Source organism: Amblyomma americanum, chromosome 8 (genome assembly GCF_052857255.1).
Source record: "Amblyomma americanum isolate KBUSLIRL-KWMA chromosome 8, ASM5285725v1, whole genome shotgun sequence".
Classification (NCBI taxonomy): Eukaryota; Metazoa; Arthropoda; class Arachnida; order Ixodida; family Ixodidae; genus Amblyomma; species Amblyomma americanum.
In genome coordinates this window covers 88750402-88764613 of record NC_135504.1, presented here as the reverse complement: position 1 = coordinate 88764613, position 14212 = coordinate 88750402, and the positions used below count along the sequence as shown (strand labels likewise).

Here is a 14212-nt window from a genome sequence, read left to right as displayed (position 1 = left end):
ATAATGATGCCAGGTGTGCGGCCTTCTTGAACATAATCAGACCACTTCTTTTAATATTACGTTTAACGAAGTTGCTTCATAAAGGTCCCTACAACCTATTCTCTTGCCGCAAGGCCTTCGCGAGAACCATCCACTTGCAGACGGGTTCTTACAAGATGTAACCACCAGGGTATACACTTCATTATCTGCACAGGGCCTCTCATGCGCTTTCTTTCATAAAACTCACATATGCTGGGTACCAAAGAACTGCCATTGTTGCCTGCCCTCTTGCTTCTTACTTGTGCACCCTGAGCGCCGTGCCTCATCGAAATACGGAACGAGGAAGTTTAATGCCTGTGCAGACAGCGCAGCGTATCCTTTCCTCATTGCCAAGTGGTGTGTACCGATGCAGGAATCTTCACAGAGGTTGCTCTCTAATACTGAGAGGCAGGGCTGCAGGAGACCTGCCACCTGCGCCGTCAGAAAAGAAGCAGTGAACGGCATGCAGTGCCTATGCTGCATAAGAGCATTCGTAGAGGCAAGTTGCCATGTACGACTGGTTATGGGTAGCCCCACAGCAGTACCACTTACCATGACAATGATCAGAAGGCAATGTAAGCACTAGCCACCATGCGGAACTATACAAAAATTGTTGCGTATGCATCAAAGGTACCGTGCTAATCGCCAGATTATGTAGATACGTAAGCACACTCGTGTACAGCCACTCTAGCACAGCGCAGTGGTGCAAAAAAGGTCTTAACCTATCTAAGGACAAGGTGATTGTACCTGCGTGATTGTGCCCTCAATGGAATCATTGGGCAATATTAGGCAGACAGTGCTAATCTCATTCCTGTATTTCCAATACAGCCTGTTGCGGTATAGTAGTGCAAGTCTTTCTTCATGCCCCAAGCACAGACTTGAGCGCTAACCTTTTTGCGGCTTGGCATATAGTGAATTTTCGGTTAAGAAATCTGTTCAGCAGCGCTGGCTTAATGCCGCGTTTACATTTGGACAATGCTGCCCTTGTCCTGAGGGTGCCACCCCTGCAAACGCGCTTAGCCTCAACAGCTTGCCAGTGTCAGTCGTGCTTTAACTGCCACTGTACGTGTGGCACTTGTGTAGCTCTGGACCCCGTAAGTGCTCCAGTACAATTCTCACAATTTCTTGCCATGTATCGCGGCCCATACTGCGCTGAGAAGCATATGTACATCTCTGTTTTCAGCCCCCCCCCCATCCTCCTGCTGTTTCCTTATCGCCGCTACCACGTTTCTGTTCAAATCTCATTTCAGGGACACATGAACAAAGCTTGCTCTCTTAGTTCTATAACAAAATGTAAGACGAAGATGAACATTCGCTTCAGCGGTATTGCTATCACTGCACGTTCCTCAATGACCCCTTACTTACTACCAAAATTCTATCGCGGTGATTATGACCCAGAATGTGGTGAAACAGCCACTTACGATCACATAATGTGGAAATGAAAAAAGGAGCCACCATCGCAATCTGTCATACAAGCTTCCACTCTCAAGCAATAGGAGGCAGTGTTGGCCAGCCCAAACCTGGGCGTTGAAACTCGGGCCATTGAATGGTATACTCAGGTCACTGTCAGCCATGCACTGATGGCCACCTAGCACGGACCATCTGTGTTTCGCCTTTTCTGGTGAAATAAATGTTTTGGTATCCAATCACTGAGGGTGTCTATGCTCGACATGGCTGAGCTCAGTCTGTTGTCGCTGCTGCTCCCGTAGTTCCGGATCCTCTGAATGAATGGTCGTCTCATGAGAGATGTGCGAGTCGTTCTGCAATGCACTCGGGAAAAGAGGAGCCGTTTGTCGTCCACAATTTTAAAGTAACAGCCAAGCGAAAGGTCAGGCATTGATTAATATACAGTCCAAATTTTGCGCTTAATTGCCTGATAAGCGAGACCTCGCCTAAATGCGGCTTGTTTACCGTAGAATGACTAAATGAGGTTAATACCAGGCACAAACTTTCATTCTACACTTTGTGCATTTGTGCCCTGTATCGGTGTACCTATAGTCTCGTCGACATTCCTTGAATAGCAGAAAAATGTAAGACCATTTCATCATCGAAACAAAACACATCGTAATTTACTACCGCCTTCACAAACTCTAAATGCGGGCGCTTACATTCTTAGCCTTCCACAAATTCTCTGTGCTGAAAATATTATTCACTTGATGCCTGAAACAGCATTGCTCACACAGTTATGCACGTAAGCCAGGGCTTTGCAGGCATACGGGACTCTGCTGGTTGTCAAATTAAGTGTCGAATTAACCACACTGGCCCGTGCGGAAAGTACACGTTATTCAGCTGAGGAAGTGAAATGGCCAAGCAATTCCAAAGAATACGGTAATGAGATTCTTCGAAGAGCACTAGCTGCAATTGAACAGTAGTTAGGCTGCCTGGCTGCGGCGACAGCGTTTTGATTTAGGCAATACATGAAAAAATTATCCGCCAACACTACCTCAATGTTCCACATAACAGCGTTAGCCATGGGAGCTTCAAGGGTTTACATCGGTGTGCTCAGCAAACATGGAGAAGACCAAATCCAAACATTCCTTCCAAGATACAAGCAGCGCTATAGCTCATGGATTTCGCACTACTATTGCGATTTACCATCTTCGCTATATCCGGTATAATTCCTCCTGTCTGCTGTGGACCTCCATTGCAGACAGACGCGTCCTTGGAAGAGGCAGCCATGGCATAGATGTAGAGCGTCCGCCTCGCGTGCAAAAGGACTAGGGTTCAAATCCTGGTGCCGCGCAATTCTCCACCGGGTTAAAAAAAAACCCGCGTGTCAGAACCGACAACGCACTCCCTCACCAGAACAGGACTTGGCCACCCTGGTGTAGTACTTGGCCACAACCTTCTGTGAATGAACCAATTAATCCTCGGCCTTCAGTCCCCAGCGACTGCAGAGCAACTGACCACGGCAGCGGAGGGTGCTAAGAATTCTTCCTCCAATAAGCGAGAGCTATTGCGTCCTTTCTTTCCCTTTCCTTTCCTGAAAACCAATCTGTTTCTTTTTTCTGGCTTATGCATGGAGGTAGGCTTGTAGCACGGTGAACAATTTGGCTACTATTACTTATTCACTTAATTCCACAAACAGTGCACCGTAAGCCGGGGCTTTGCAGGCATACGGGACTCTGCTGATTGTCATATTAAGTATCTTGAACTAACCATACTGGCCCCAACAGGAAGTGTACCCTATTCGGCCGAGGAAGTGGAATGGCCTAGCATTTCCAAAGAATATTATATTCGGATTCTCCGAAGAGCCCTAGCCACAATGGAACAGTAGTAGTTAGGCCTCTCGGGCGCGGCGACAGTGTTTTGATTTAGGGAGTATTCGAAAAAATTATCCGCCAACACTACCTCAGTGTTCCACATAACAGTGTTACCCCCGGGAGCTTCAAGGGTTTACATCGGTTTGCTCAGCAAACAAGCAGAAGACCAAATCCAAACATCCCTTCTAAGACACAAGCAGCGCTATATAGCTCATGGATTTTGCACTACTGTTGCGATTTACCATCTTCGCTATATTCGGCATATTTCCTGCTTGTATCAATTAATAAATTTTATAAACGTCTGCATCACAACACGAAAAATTGTTTCACGTCATCCGGAACCCCAAGCGAAAACGGTTCGGCCGTAATGGGCATTTGAAGGTCCTCGGAATGAACGACTTGGGGGCGGAAAGGTCAGCAGTGCGAATCGCACACATATTTGTGCTTCATCGCTATTAGTAATTTTATCCTCAGGAACAACTCATTTGATGACTCTTCCAACATTCTGCGTCAAATGGGCGGCCCCGAAATTTGTGGAAATGGTCATGGGAGGGGCTCCACCTCTATGGCCGCTATACATGCACACAGATAACGGATCGAAAGTGTAGGCATCAATTGAAGCAGTGCGTGCCCACTGCTGCTTATGTAATTTAGTGTGGTCACATGGCAACTGCTTTGGTCAGTTGGACTTCCATTGCAGACAGACGCGCCCTTGACAAATGGAAATAGAAAGTGCATACGCTCTAAAAAGGCGCCCGCCTTCTGTGCGATATGAAGTGCCCGCTGAAGATCTGCAGGTAGTCAAAATTTTTTCGAAACCCCCTCCCTTGCGACGTTTCTTTGGACTTATAAGCGAGATAGCTAATGCGTCCTTTCCTTTCCTGAAAGCCAATTTGTTTCTTTTTTCTAATTGGAACACGAGAAGAGTGCAAATGTTTAGCGATGTCAGTGCATGTGAAAGTTAAAAGTTGGTTAAAATTATTCCAAAGAGCACGACAGCTTTTATCTTCTTTCACTCGCTCCTTTATTCCTTCCCTTACACTGCAACACAGGTGTCCATGAAGATATGGCAGACAGTTACTGCGTGGTTTCCTTGCCTCAAAAAACCAATTTTCAATTTTTAAAAAACAAGGAGAAGCTCAAAGGCAGTGTGGGCTTACCTCTGTGCTGTAGGCCGCTCTCGCACATGGCGCTAGCTTCCACTTCGGCAGTCGAATGTGCGTAGGGTGTTGGTAGTGTCACCAGATGTCCCTACAAATTGGAACACTGCTACACTGGGCACATAACTGCGGCAGTTGAAAGTGTGTAGGGTGTTGGTAGTGTCACCAGATGTCCCTCCAAATAGGAACACTACTGCACTAGGCACATAACTGCGGCAGTTGAAAGTGCATAGTGTGTTGGCAGTATCACCAGATGTCCCTCCAAATAGGAACACTACTGCACTGGGCACATAACTGGCAGTTGAAAGTCCCCATATAGGAACACTACTGCACCGGGCACATAACTGCGGCAGTTGAAAGCCCGTAGGGTGTTGGTAGTGTCACCAGATGTCCCCCCATTTAGGAACACTACTGCACCGGGCACATAACTGCGGCAGTTGAAAGCCCGTAGGGTGTTGGTAGTGTCACCAGGTGTCCCTACAAATAGGAACACTACTGCACTGCGCACATAACTGTGGCAGTTGAAAGTGCGTAGGGTGCTGGTAGCGTTACCATGTGCCCCTCAATATAGGAACACTACTGCACTGGGCACATACTTGCTGTAGTTGGAAGTGCATAGGCTGTTGGCAGTGTCACCAGGGGTGGTATTACGGATCACTCTCAATCGAAACTCTCAAAAAGTGTCTCATTTGCCCCTCTCCTATTGGTCGGCCGTGGGCGGCGGCCATTTTGATTTTTTTCATCACTGACTGATGTTGTAAATGGCCCAGAAGTGTCAACGTTGCCCACCTAATTATGTGGGCAGATTGAGATGATTTTTTGAGATTGGGAAATGTAGTCTCAAAACGTTTGAGACAGAAAATGGCGGCTGTTTACATCATCGTATACGCGGGTGACTGCACGAGCAACGGTGTTGGAGGATGCATGAAGACTACTTTTACGCGCAGGATGAGTTATTTCGACGCTTCGACTTAAGAAGGCTACGCAGTGGCTGTGCGACGAACTGTGCGAACAACTTGCCGTTGAACTGGGAGGTGCGTGGGTGAGTGCGCTGTCAGTGGAGCGGCAGGTGCTGTGCACGCTGCGCTTCTTCGCCACTGGTGGGTTTCAAGGAACCGTTGGAGATGAAGAAAACTTCGGCGCAGCCCAACCGACTGTGAACAGGTGTTCGGGCGGGTAGCGGAGACCACTGTCAACGTTGGGTTGCAGATGGGGTGTGTTCGCTTTTCGAGGAGACCCGAGGAGAAGGCGGCGGCGAAGGAGGGCTTCTTTGCCTAAACTTAAACCGTGCCAGCATCCCCGGCATCGTCGGGTGTGTCGATTGTGCACTCATCACTATCAAGGAGTCTGGGGCCAGTGCTGCGAACGAGCCACAGGCGGGTCTACACTGCGAACGTGATAGTATACCTCGGCCACTGTTTTTGACCGCACAAGTTCAGCTACAAGTGCGGTCCTCGGCAGCTAGAGTAGGTTCGGGCTGTGCGTGTTTTTTCTCAGATCTGTGGTGCAAACGTGCAATCTGGCCGTGGACATGCGCTGACCTGCATCCTTCCACGACACGTTTTTCTGGCGGAACTCTGAGGCGGAGGAAGGCCTGCTGACAGTGTGTATAATCACTGTGCGTGCTGCACTTCACAGCCTGTTTTGATGCGCCCATGTCAGCAGAGGGTGCAGGCAACACTGCCACTGACCCAGATAACAATGGGCCACCTCTAAATGGTGGCTACCTCGTAGAGACAGGATTACTCCTAGTCTGCCTCCCGAGAAGAGCAATGCGCTACTGTACTTTCGGCCTCTGTAGGACAACTCATCTCCAGAGGCAGGCGTACCTAGGGATGGTGCAGTGACAGTTGCGGTGGAAACTTTAGCGTCCAGAGACGACTCACCATGCTGGCGTGGAGAGTCATATCAGCCATTTTTTCTGTTGCCACTGTCATTGCCTTTGTCAGTGCACAACACACATCCGCAAGTGTGTGAGCAACTGTGTGATGTGGTTGTGCCCTTGGCCAACCTATGTGCAGCCAGAAGCCTGCACTGACAAGTGCCCCCACCGGTTGCCACTTCATTTTCAGTGTGTTTGCCAGTATACCTCCCAGTCCGTCAGCAGCATGTTTCACAGTCTCTTCCTGAAGGCAGAAAAGGTGTTGAAGCAGCTTGCCCAATTTGTGAAAAGCATCATTTTGAACTCTCTTTTGTCACTGCTTATGTCAGCCCACCTGCCTCTTCTCACTATCTCCTTCCAGCTTGGTGGAGTGCCTGTGGTCATTACCTGTGTGACGAACATGCATGAACCAAAAGTGTAGTGCTGGAATAAGGCGTTAAATATTTGTGATGCTTGTTGGAATCAAAAACCCTCAATGCCAAAGCTGTTTTTAGTGTATCATACATGCAGTAAGCGCGTTTATTTTTTAGGCACAGCATGTGACATGAGTGTTTCTATTGCAGAAAAGGCAGTGTACATACAAGTATACTTTACCTTGTTGTAGAATTAGCATATGGCATCTTTGAGTTTCGTTAAGAAAAAATTTTTTTGTAAGGTGCAGTGGCTACAATGACAGCTGAATGACTAGAACATCTTCACTGATAGACAGACGTGTAAACATAAGACACATCAAGGTGATGGTGTGTGAGTAGAGGTTATTTCACAATAAAAAAACATGCAGCACCATTACTGGGAATGCTCTGCAGCTCAAAGCATATACAGGCAACTCCATTATGGGAAATTTTGAGCACTCGGTTATTGCCCCATAACTGACACCTAGCTTGGTTTGCGATAACACAAGGTTATGAAGTCTTGTTTATGATGACACGTGTGGAAACTTGTTTTCCCCCTCCATTTCGGTGCAGCAGACCATCTCCATCGCTGTGCGTCGGGACAGCCCCGGCTGGGCGAGGAGGGAAGTCTCCCTCATGGGGGAAAGGAAACGGCAACGGGAGCGCCACCTCGTAGGTTACGTGGAATTCTGTGGGACCGGAGAGAGTCTCCTCGGGATCCGGCCAGCGTCGTGAGCGGTTGCAGCGGCACGCTCTCGTCACCTTCCGCGGCAAGCGCGTGAGGATCCGTTGTGCCTTGCCACTGGACTTCTGGTTCCAGGCAGCGAAGCGAGTGCAGCAAACACGTGCTCTGGTTACCTTCTCCAGCAAATGCTAGGGGATGACTTCGTCCCAAGAATGCGGCGCGCACGGGAAAACCCAGCCGCCATTGTCGGCACATACAAATGGTCGCCACCGATACCTCTAAAGTCGCGCCCCTGCCCCAGCCGGTAAGTCGGAAGCCCTTCTTACGTTGCCTTCTAGTTCCGAGGAATGCCTCGTTGATGTTTTGTAGCTAGCTGGCCCGCTCTGTGTATTAATTGCAAGTGTAATAAATAGCATATGAGTGTTCATGCTGTGTCGTCCCCTCCTTTTGTTTCCTTTGAGCACAAGCCTATCCGCGGTTAGAGAGTGGGAACGCTGCATCCACGAAGTGAAAGTGCGGGCGGGGTGAAAGGCTTTGTTCCCCCCATATTTCCACAATGGCGTCCCAACGTGTGGCAAGCTCTTGGGGCAAGGGACGACAGTCAGTTCGGTTTGTGGAATGCCCGCCCGGATTTAGAACAGCGTTAGGCCTGACCCGAATTTGGAGTTGCTAGCAAGACTAAGGTGCTTTCTTGACAGCGAGATGAGCGTAATAGCAGCATGGGAGAATTGCCGTGCATGCTACGCTTTTAATGAGCACTTCATCGGTACACCTTTGGAAGGTGAACCTACGAGGTCCGCACATGGAGAGCGAGACCGAGACGTTCACGGAGAATAGCAAGTGAGAAGCGAGTGAATGCGGAAGCCTGACAGGTGGCCCGATTTTTCTTGTTCATTGTTGTAAATATTCTCTGTTCCGTCTCTTTGGCTTTGGGAGCCAGGTGCCGTAATCAGCTGTTTTGGATTGAAGTCGTGATTGCAGGAAAAGCAGTGGGGCGCTGCGACACCGCGAGAAGCAGTAGGTGCCGTTCACGTAAGGGTCACCGTGGCAGAAACGTATCTCCTCGTGGCGTTGTGTTCTAGTTATTGTCCTTGGCCCTTTGTTGGCACCCGGAAGTGTAAGAGCGAGTAGGCCTAAGGCTCTTCGGGAGCTGCCTGTCACTTTTGGGAGGACATAGTCGTACCGTGGCACAAGCACGCGCAATCGGGTTTGCTTGTTTTATATTTAACCTCGCTAGAGCCGAGAGGTCTCGCTCAACTACAGAAAGCTGACTTTGTTTGAACGAACTTATTTTTTGGGCTGCGAAGCCAATTTATAATTTTGCGGAACCAGAGACGTTAACGCAGCTCAAATGAGCTTAACATCACCATGCCGGAAAGCGAACCGCGAATGTGCTTCGACCGAAGAGAGCCAGCTACGTTCAAATGAACTGAGCGTTCGGGTGGTGCCGGATAGGATTGTTTGGCACTTGCATTGCTCCACATTTTACCAAATGGTGAGTTTGCGCGGTGTCCATTGTGTTTGATTCAAACTTTTGGAGATCCTAGGAACAATATGCAGAGTTCAAGAGAAGCTGACCCGGCCTCCTGTCCATTGTATGGGTCCCTGCCTGCTGCCTTGCGGCCGTGAGTCATCGAGCTGCGGAGTCTCTGGCGAGCAGTGTGCAGCTGATACGAGAGCGGGGGGCCAGCCCCCTATCTTCCAACAAAGGCACGTCGGTGCGAACAACACCCTCCCGGCACGGCTAATTTTGGATGCCTGCCGTGGGATAAGGACGGGTGCCCGGTGACCTTGCTGCTCGTCGGATGACCCCAGCACACCGCCTGTACCGTTTTTATCATCCATGGATGAGTTCAACCAGGAGCCGACATTTAAGGAGGGAGGGATGTGGAAACCTGTTTTCCCCCTCCATTTCGACGCAGCAGACCATTTTCATCAGTGCGTCAGGACAGCCCCGGCTAGGCGAGGAGGGAAGTCTCCCTCATGGGGGAAGGGAACGGCGACGGGAGTGCCACCTCGTAGGTTAGCGGGACCAGAGAGAGTCTCTTCGGGATCTGGCCAGCGTCACGAACTGTTGCAGCGGCACACTCTCGTCACCTTCCGCGGCAGGCCCACGGGCATCCGTTGTGCCTTGCCGCTGGACTTCTGGTTCCAGGCAGCGAAGCGAGCACAGCTAACGCGCGCTCTGGTTACCTTCTCCAGCAAATGCTAGGCGATGGCTTTGCCCCAAGAATGTGGCGCGCACGGGAAAACCCGGCCGCCATTGTCGGCGCATACAAACGGTTGCCGCCGATACCTCTGAAGTCGCGCCCCTGCCCCAGCCGGTAAGTCAGAAGTCCTTCTTATGTTGCCTTCTACTTCCGAGGAATGCCTCGTTGATGTTTTGTAGCTAGCTGGCCGCTCTGTGTATTAATTGCAAGTGTAATAAATAGCATATGAGTGTTCATGCTGTGTCGTCCCCTCCTTTTGTTTTCTTCGAGCATGAGCCTATCTGCAATTAGCGAGCAGGAACGCTGCACCCGCGGAGTGGGAGCGCGGGCGGTGCAAATGGCTTTGCTCCCCCCATATTTCCACACACGAGATGGTGACAATGCCGAATGGCCGGACAAGCTCCTTATGCTATCGCATAATATGTGTGACAAATGCAACTCCTTTCAAGCTTCTTTTCGTCTAGGTATTTAATGTCCTAGTCATTTTCAACTGGCTGTTTCCATTCCTACTGGAGCGGCCTGTATACAGGGTACCTCGATAAGATGGACCATAATTTAAAAAAACAAATGGTCTTCTGACCTGAAAGGAAGTGCATGTTAGAAGCTATGCAATGTATTTAAAGCCCTTCAAACACTGCTCTCACCAAGCCCAGCTATACCAACATCACTCCACCCGCTGAGCAAAATACAATAACATATTACACATCACTGCCCTGTCCTACCTACCTCACTGCCCTGGATCATATGCAATTCAAGCGCTGTGTACCAGCTAACTTGAACAAACTTGCTCAACTTTCTGCCCAGTTGCAATTAGCCTCTACACAGCCATACAAGCAAACTACTTCTTTCCTCGTTGACCCTGGATCTACTACAAGATCAGCAAATAACTTTAATGGAACAAGCTCGTTCTCTCATCGGTGACAGTAAGAAAGTTATCAAATCAAGTGCTTCGTTTGTCTCTAAAGAAACTAAGTGGAGCATGAACATCACAATTTCTGCATATTGCACAGGAAAAGACTACCACAACAACTGAACATCAACCGAACGGAGCTACAAAAATACCAACGAAACATCAAGTGCTTAGCCTGTAGTGGTCGGCATCACTTGGTTACGAGGCAGAAGAGTGATTGCTGCCACAGAGGAAGGCCGTGTCGGCTCTCATTTCCCACACCGAGATTGCAAGCTATCAGCAGCTGCACCTGTCGGCTCCAGTCTGTCGGCAGTTGCTTCTGTGTGATGATTCACGGTTTTTTAGTATTTTCTAAAAAAATAAACGGAACCACACGTCACTCGGTCATTGATAGGCGCTAACCGAGAACAGACTAAAGTTGTCTTAGTGGATTTTCGAGCCGAGCGCTGCTTGTAAGTTGATCTCGGCAGGCCCATAGCATTCACTGCCTTCAATCAGATTTTTCTACGCATTTAAGACATCCGCAAAGTGTCTTGATTTTAGACGACACGCAAAAAACAGGAACTAGCCATGGGATCAGCTGTTTTCTTGCAGGCCGCCATGTTCACGTTATACCTAGAGTTATACCTAGACTCTAGTTATACCACTGTCAGCGCGCCCTCATAACATGAGAAGTTACCCTACAGCAAATTTAATTGCAAAACTGAGAATGCTTCTAATTTCCCTTTGTGTTGTTGAGGTGTTAACTTAGGTTATTACCAAATTCAAACATAATCGATTTTCTTCATTGCGTTTCTGTTTATTTTTAGACTAACATATTCACGCTTCGCCGCTGACAGCACACCTTCGCGGCAACAAAAGTCACTGAACAGCAAACTTAATTGCAAAACTGAAAACACTGCTTGTTTGCTTAGTGTTGTTGAGTTTGAAATACAGTTTCCTAGCAAAATAAAACATTACTTGTTTTATTCACTGCGACTTTGCAGCAAAACATTAGTCTATGGTCCCTTGTCGTGCGAATAAATGGTGCCGGGGCAGAGCCCTGCTACTAGCCACCGCAACCTTGCTCCTCATTGGCCGATTCCGCAGTCAGCATCTCGCGGTGCCTACATTTTTACGTCACGATCTCAAAATTGAGACAGTTTTTGAGAGCGATCCGTAATACCGCCCCAGGTATCCCTCCAAATAGAAAGACGGCTGCACTGTGCACACGAGGTGTGAGCCACTGTTTTGCCGACAGGTCAACGCCATCGACGATGCCCACTGTCTACGATGGCCAAGTGCCTGTGCAGCGAATTTAGGTTTGTTAGACTGCAGGAGAGCTACGAGGCAATCTCCGCATCAACTCTTTTCTCAAGTAGAAATCATGCGACGCATTAAGTACAATCTACAATACCAAGGGTAATAGTGACTACCTGTGCTTATCTTTTGGTCGGTCATCGCCAGCTAGCATACATCCATCTTCATTTCGCTGTTCATTCGTCCACCGCGGCCACTTAGACCATAAGTTTTCTGTCCTAGTTTGGTTACTTACCCAGAAATTCTGGACAACCGCATTTTTTCAACAGAATGTTGTTTATGAATGCTTTTTTTTCAAGTATCCTTGATTGGTTCATAGCATTCACTGGTCGCTCCTCGGGACCTTGTAGTTTTATGCTATTTATTGTCGAAACTCAACAAGATCGGTTTTCTGTGGCAGTCTTAACTACTCGTTGCGAGAGTAGTACAAACTTCAAAAGAATGTATTGCTATACATAGTATTATTAGGCCATTCCCAGAAATGTGTTCATAATGGTATCATACAATGTTCCTCAGTAGCACTCTGGTTTTCTATGGCAGTCTTGACTGCTCAGTGCGAGCGCAAGAAATACTTAAAAAGCAAGATTTTACTACGTTTTGGAAGGTTACATGATTCCTATCATGCTCACAACAGCATCTCATAATATTCCACTGTTACCTCACACCTAAGTGATGTCCAAGATATCTGCAGTTGTGCTATGGATCCCGACTTATGTTTCCTTTTGCTTGGAATTCACTCTGTTACTTCATCGAATCACTGGGTTTTTGTGACCGCCACCTGACATCTGGATAAAATTTTTCGTTATCTGCTACCTTCACGGTTGAACTGGGGCAAGCGCAGCCATGCTGTGGACCGGACATTAAATGCTTTTCATCCAGTCTTGATTTTAGGCGAATATGCACTTGTTCATATGCCATATGTTTTAGCTTTTTACGGGAAGCAGGTGTCCTTGAAAAGCTTCTATATTCGGGAGCCTCCATACACTTGCCCAGCCAGAGATCGTCACTTAACCATCCAAAAGGTTACCCTATCGTCTTTAAAGCTTTATTACTACCAAGTTATAAAACTTCTCTCCTTTTTCATCACCTGTTAATACAGACTAAGTTTTTAGGCCCTTTACACCACTGTTGTTAAAATGTCCAGTTTTTATAAATTTACGCTGAAAGCAATTTTCCTTCATTCTTTGGGCTTGCCAAATGATAGCCCTATCATAGTAATGTGGCACTAAACCCAACAAAACACAACAGAAGAGGACATAAGCAAACAAAACATCCAGATTTCCTGCGGCCTCTCCAGAAGATGACGTGCAGTGTTAGCCCTGCAGTGACCACTGTACACCCGTCCCCAACTTTACTGCGCTGGCATGTCGGCCAGTGGAGATCACATATCACCCTTGGAATATTATAGAGAACTGCTCACATCCTGGCTCGCATGCATCACTCTTAAGCCGCCTGGTCATGTGGCCAATTTTGATTTCTTTTAGTGCCTAAAATCAGCACAGTAACTCACTAGCAGAATGATGTCCGTAATCTCGAGGCTGTCGTCGTCAGCCTGGATCCTCTCGTGGCTTACCATGTCGAATTCTCCGCAGGCAAAAAATAGTTCCTAGGTCCGTTAAATATCCATGTGATGTGCACGAGGTCGAAAACAAGCTCACACTAATCGAAAATGATCACAACAGCCCAAGCTCGCTTAGAAGCAGATTAGAGGGTCGCAAACGTGTCATGAGCAAATGAAGTGGCAGACATTCGCAAAAGCAGCATCGCAGTGCTCGCTGCTGCAAGGGCGTCGTTACAGTATGCAGGAGATGTAGCTACTAGAGTTGGCTAATGGGTTCTGTGATTTATGCGTATCCAGCAGTTCACTTAAAGGTGGATGACAGTGAAATAGTGTAATGGCACCGTGGTTCCAAAAATATGCATACTGGGGCCAGTTGCAAGGAATTAACATATTTCACTCCTCCCGTGTGCACTGTGCGTCGTCCTGCTTGATACCTTGCCCCTCCACACTCGACTGTCAGGTGGCTAGCACAAAGCTAACTTCACATTATGCACCTATTATTTAAATTATGCACCTATTATTTAAATGCTCCCAGGGAAGTCTCAATTCTATGCTGTCGCTGGTATGACACCTCTGGCCTTGCAGATATTTAACTCTAGTAGACATCCTTTCGCTTGCACCCTTTTAATTCTTTTAATTTTAATAGTCTTGTGGGGACGTTCACGCTGAACAAGCTGGTTGTCTGGAGAATCTCACTACGGGCTGTACTGCACAGTTTTCGAAACAGTCAGAGATGCTGACGGTTCAGAGGTTCACGCAAACAGTGTTATTTATTCCTGCAGAAACAATACGCGCATCACTGCTACTGACACCTCGGCTATTAGGGGGACGG

General features: G+C 48.0%; 1 protein-coding gene across 4 annotated transcripts in view; it reads left to right on the top strand.

The window, feature by feature from the left end:
• LOC144101988 (uncharacterized) overlaps nt 1-9845 on the top strand; it is a 48745-nt gene extending 38900 nt beyond the window's left edge. Inside the window, exon 4 of one of the 4 annotated variants that reach the window (XR_013308135.1) lies at nt 7292-9793. The gene's annotated coding sequence lies outside the window, so the exon portion shown is untranslated. Of the gene's footprint in view, nt 1-7288 lie in introns of all 4 variants that reach the window. The other 3 variants (XR_013308134.1, XM_077635229.1, XM_077635230.1) reach the window with 3 other exon arrangements.
• Nucleotides 9846-14212: the final 4367 nt, after the last annotated feature.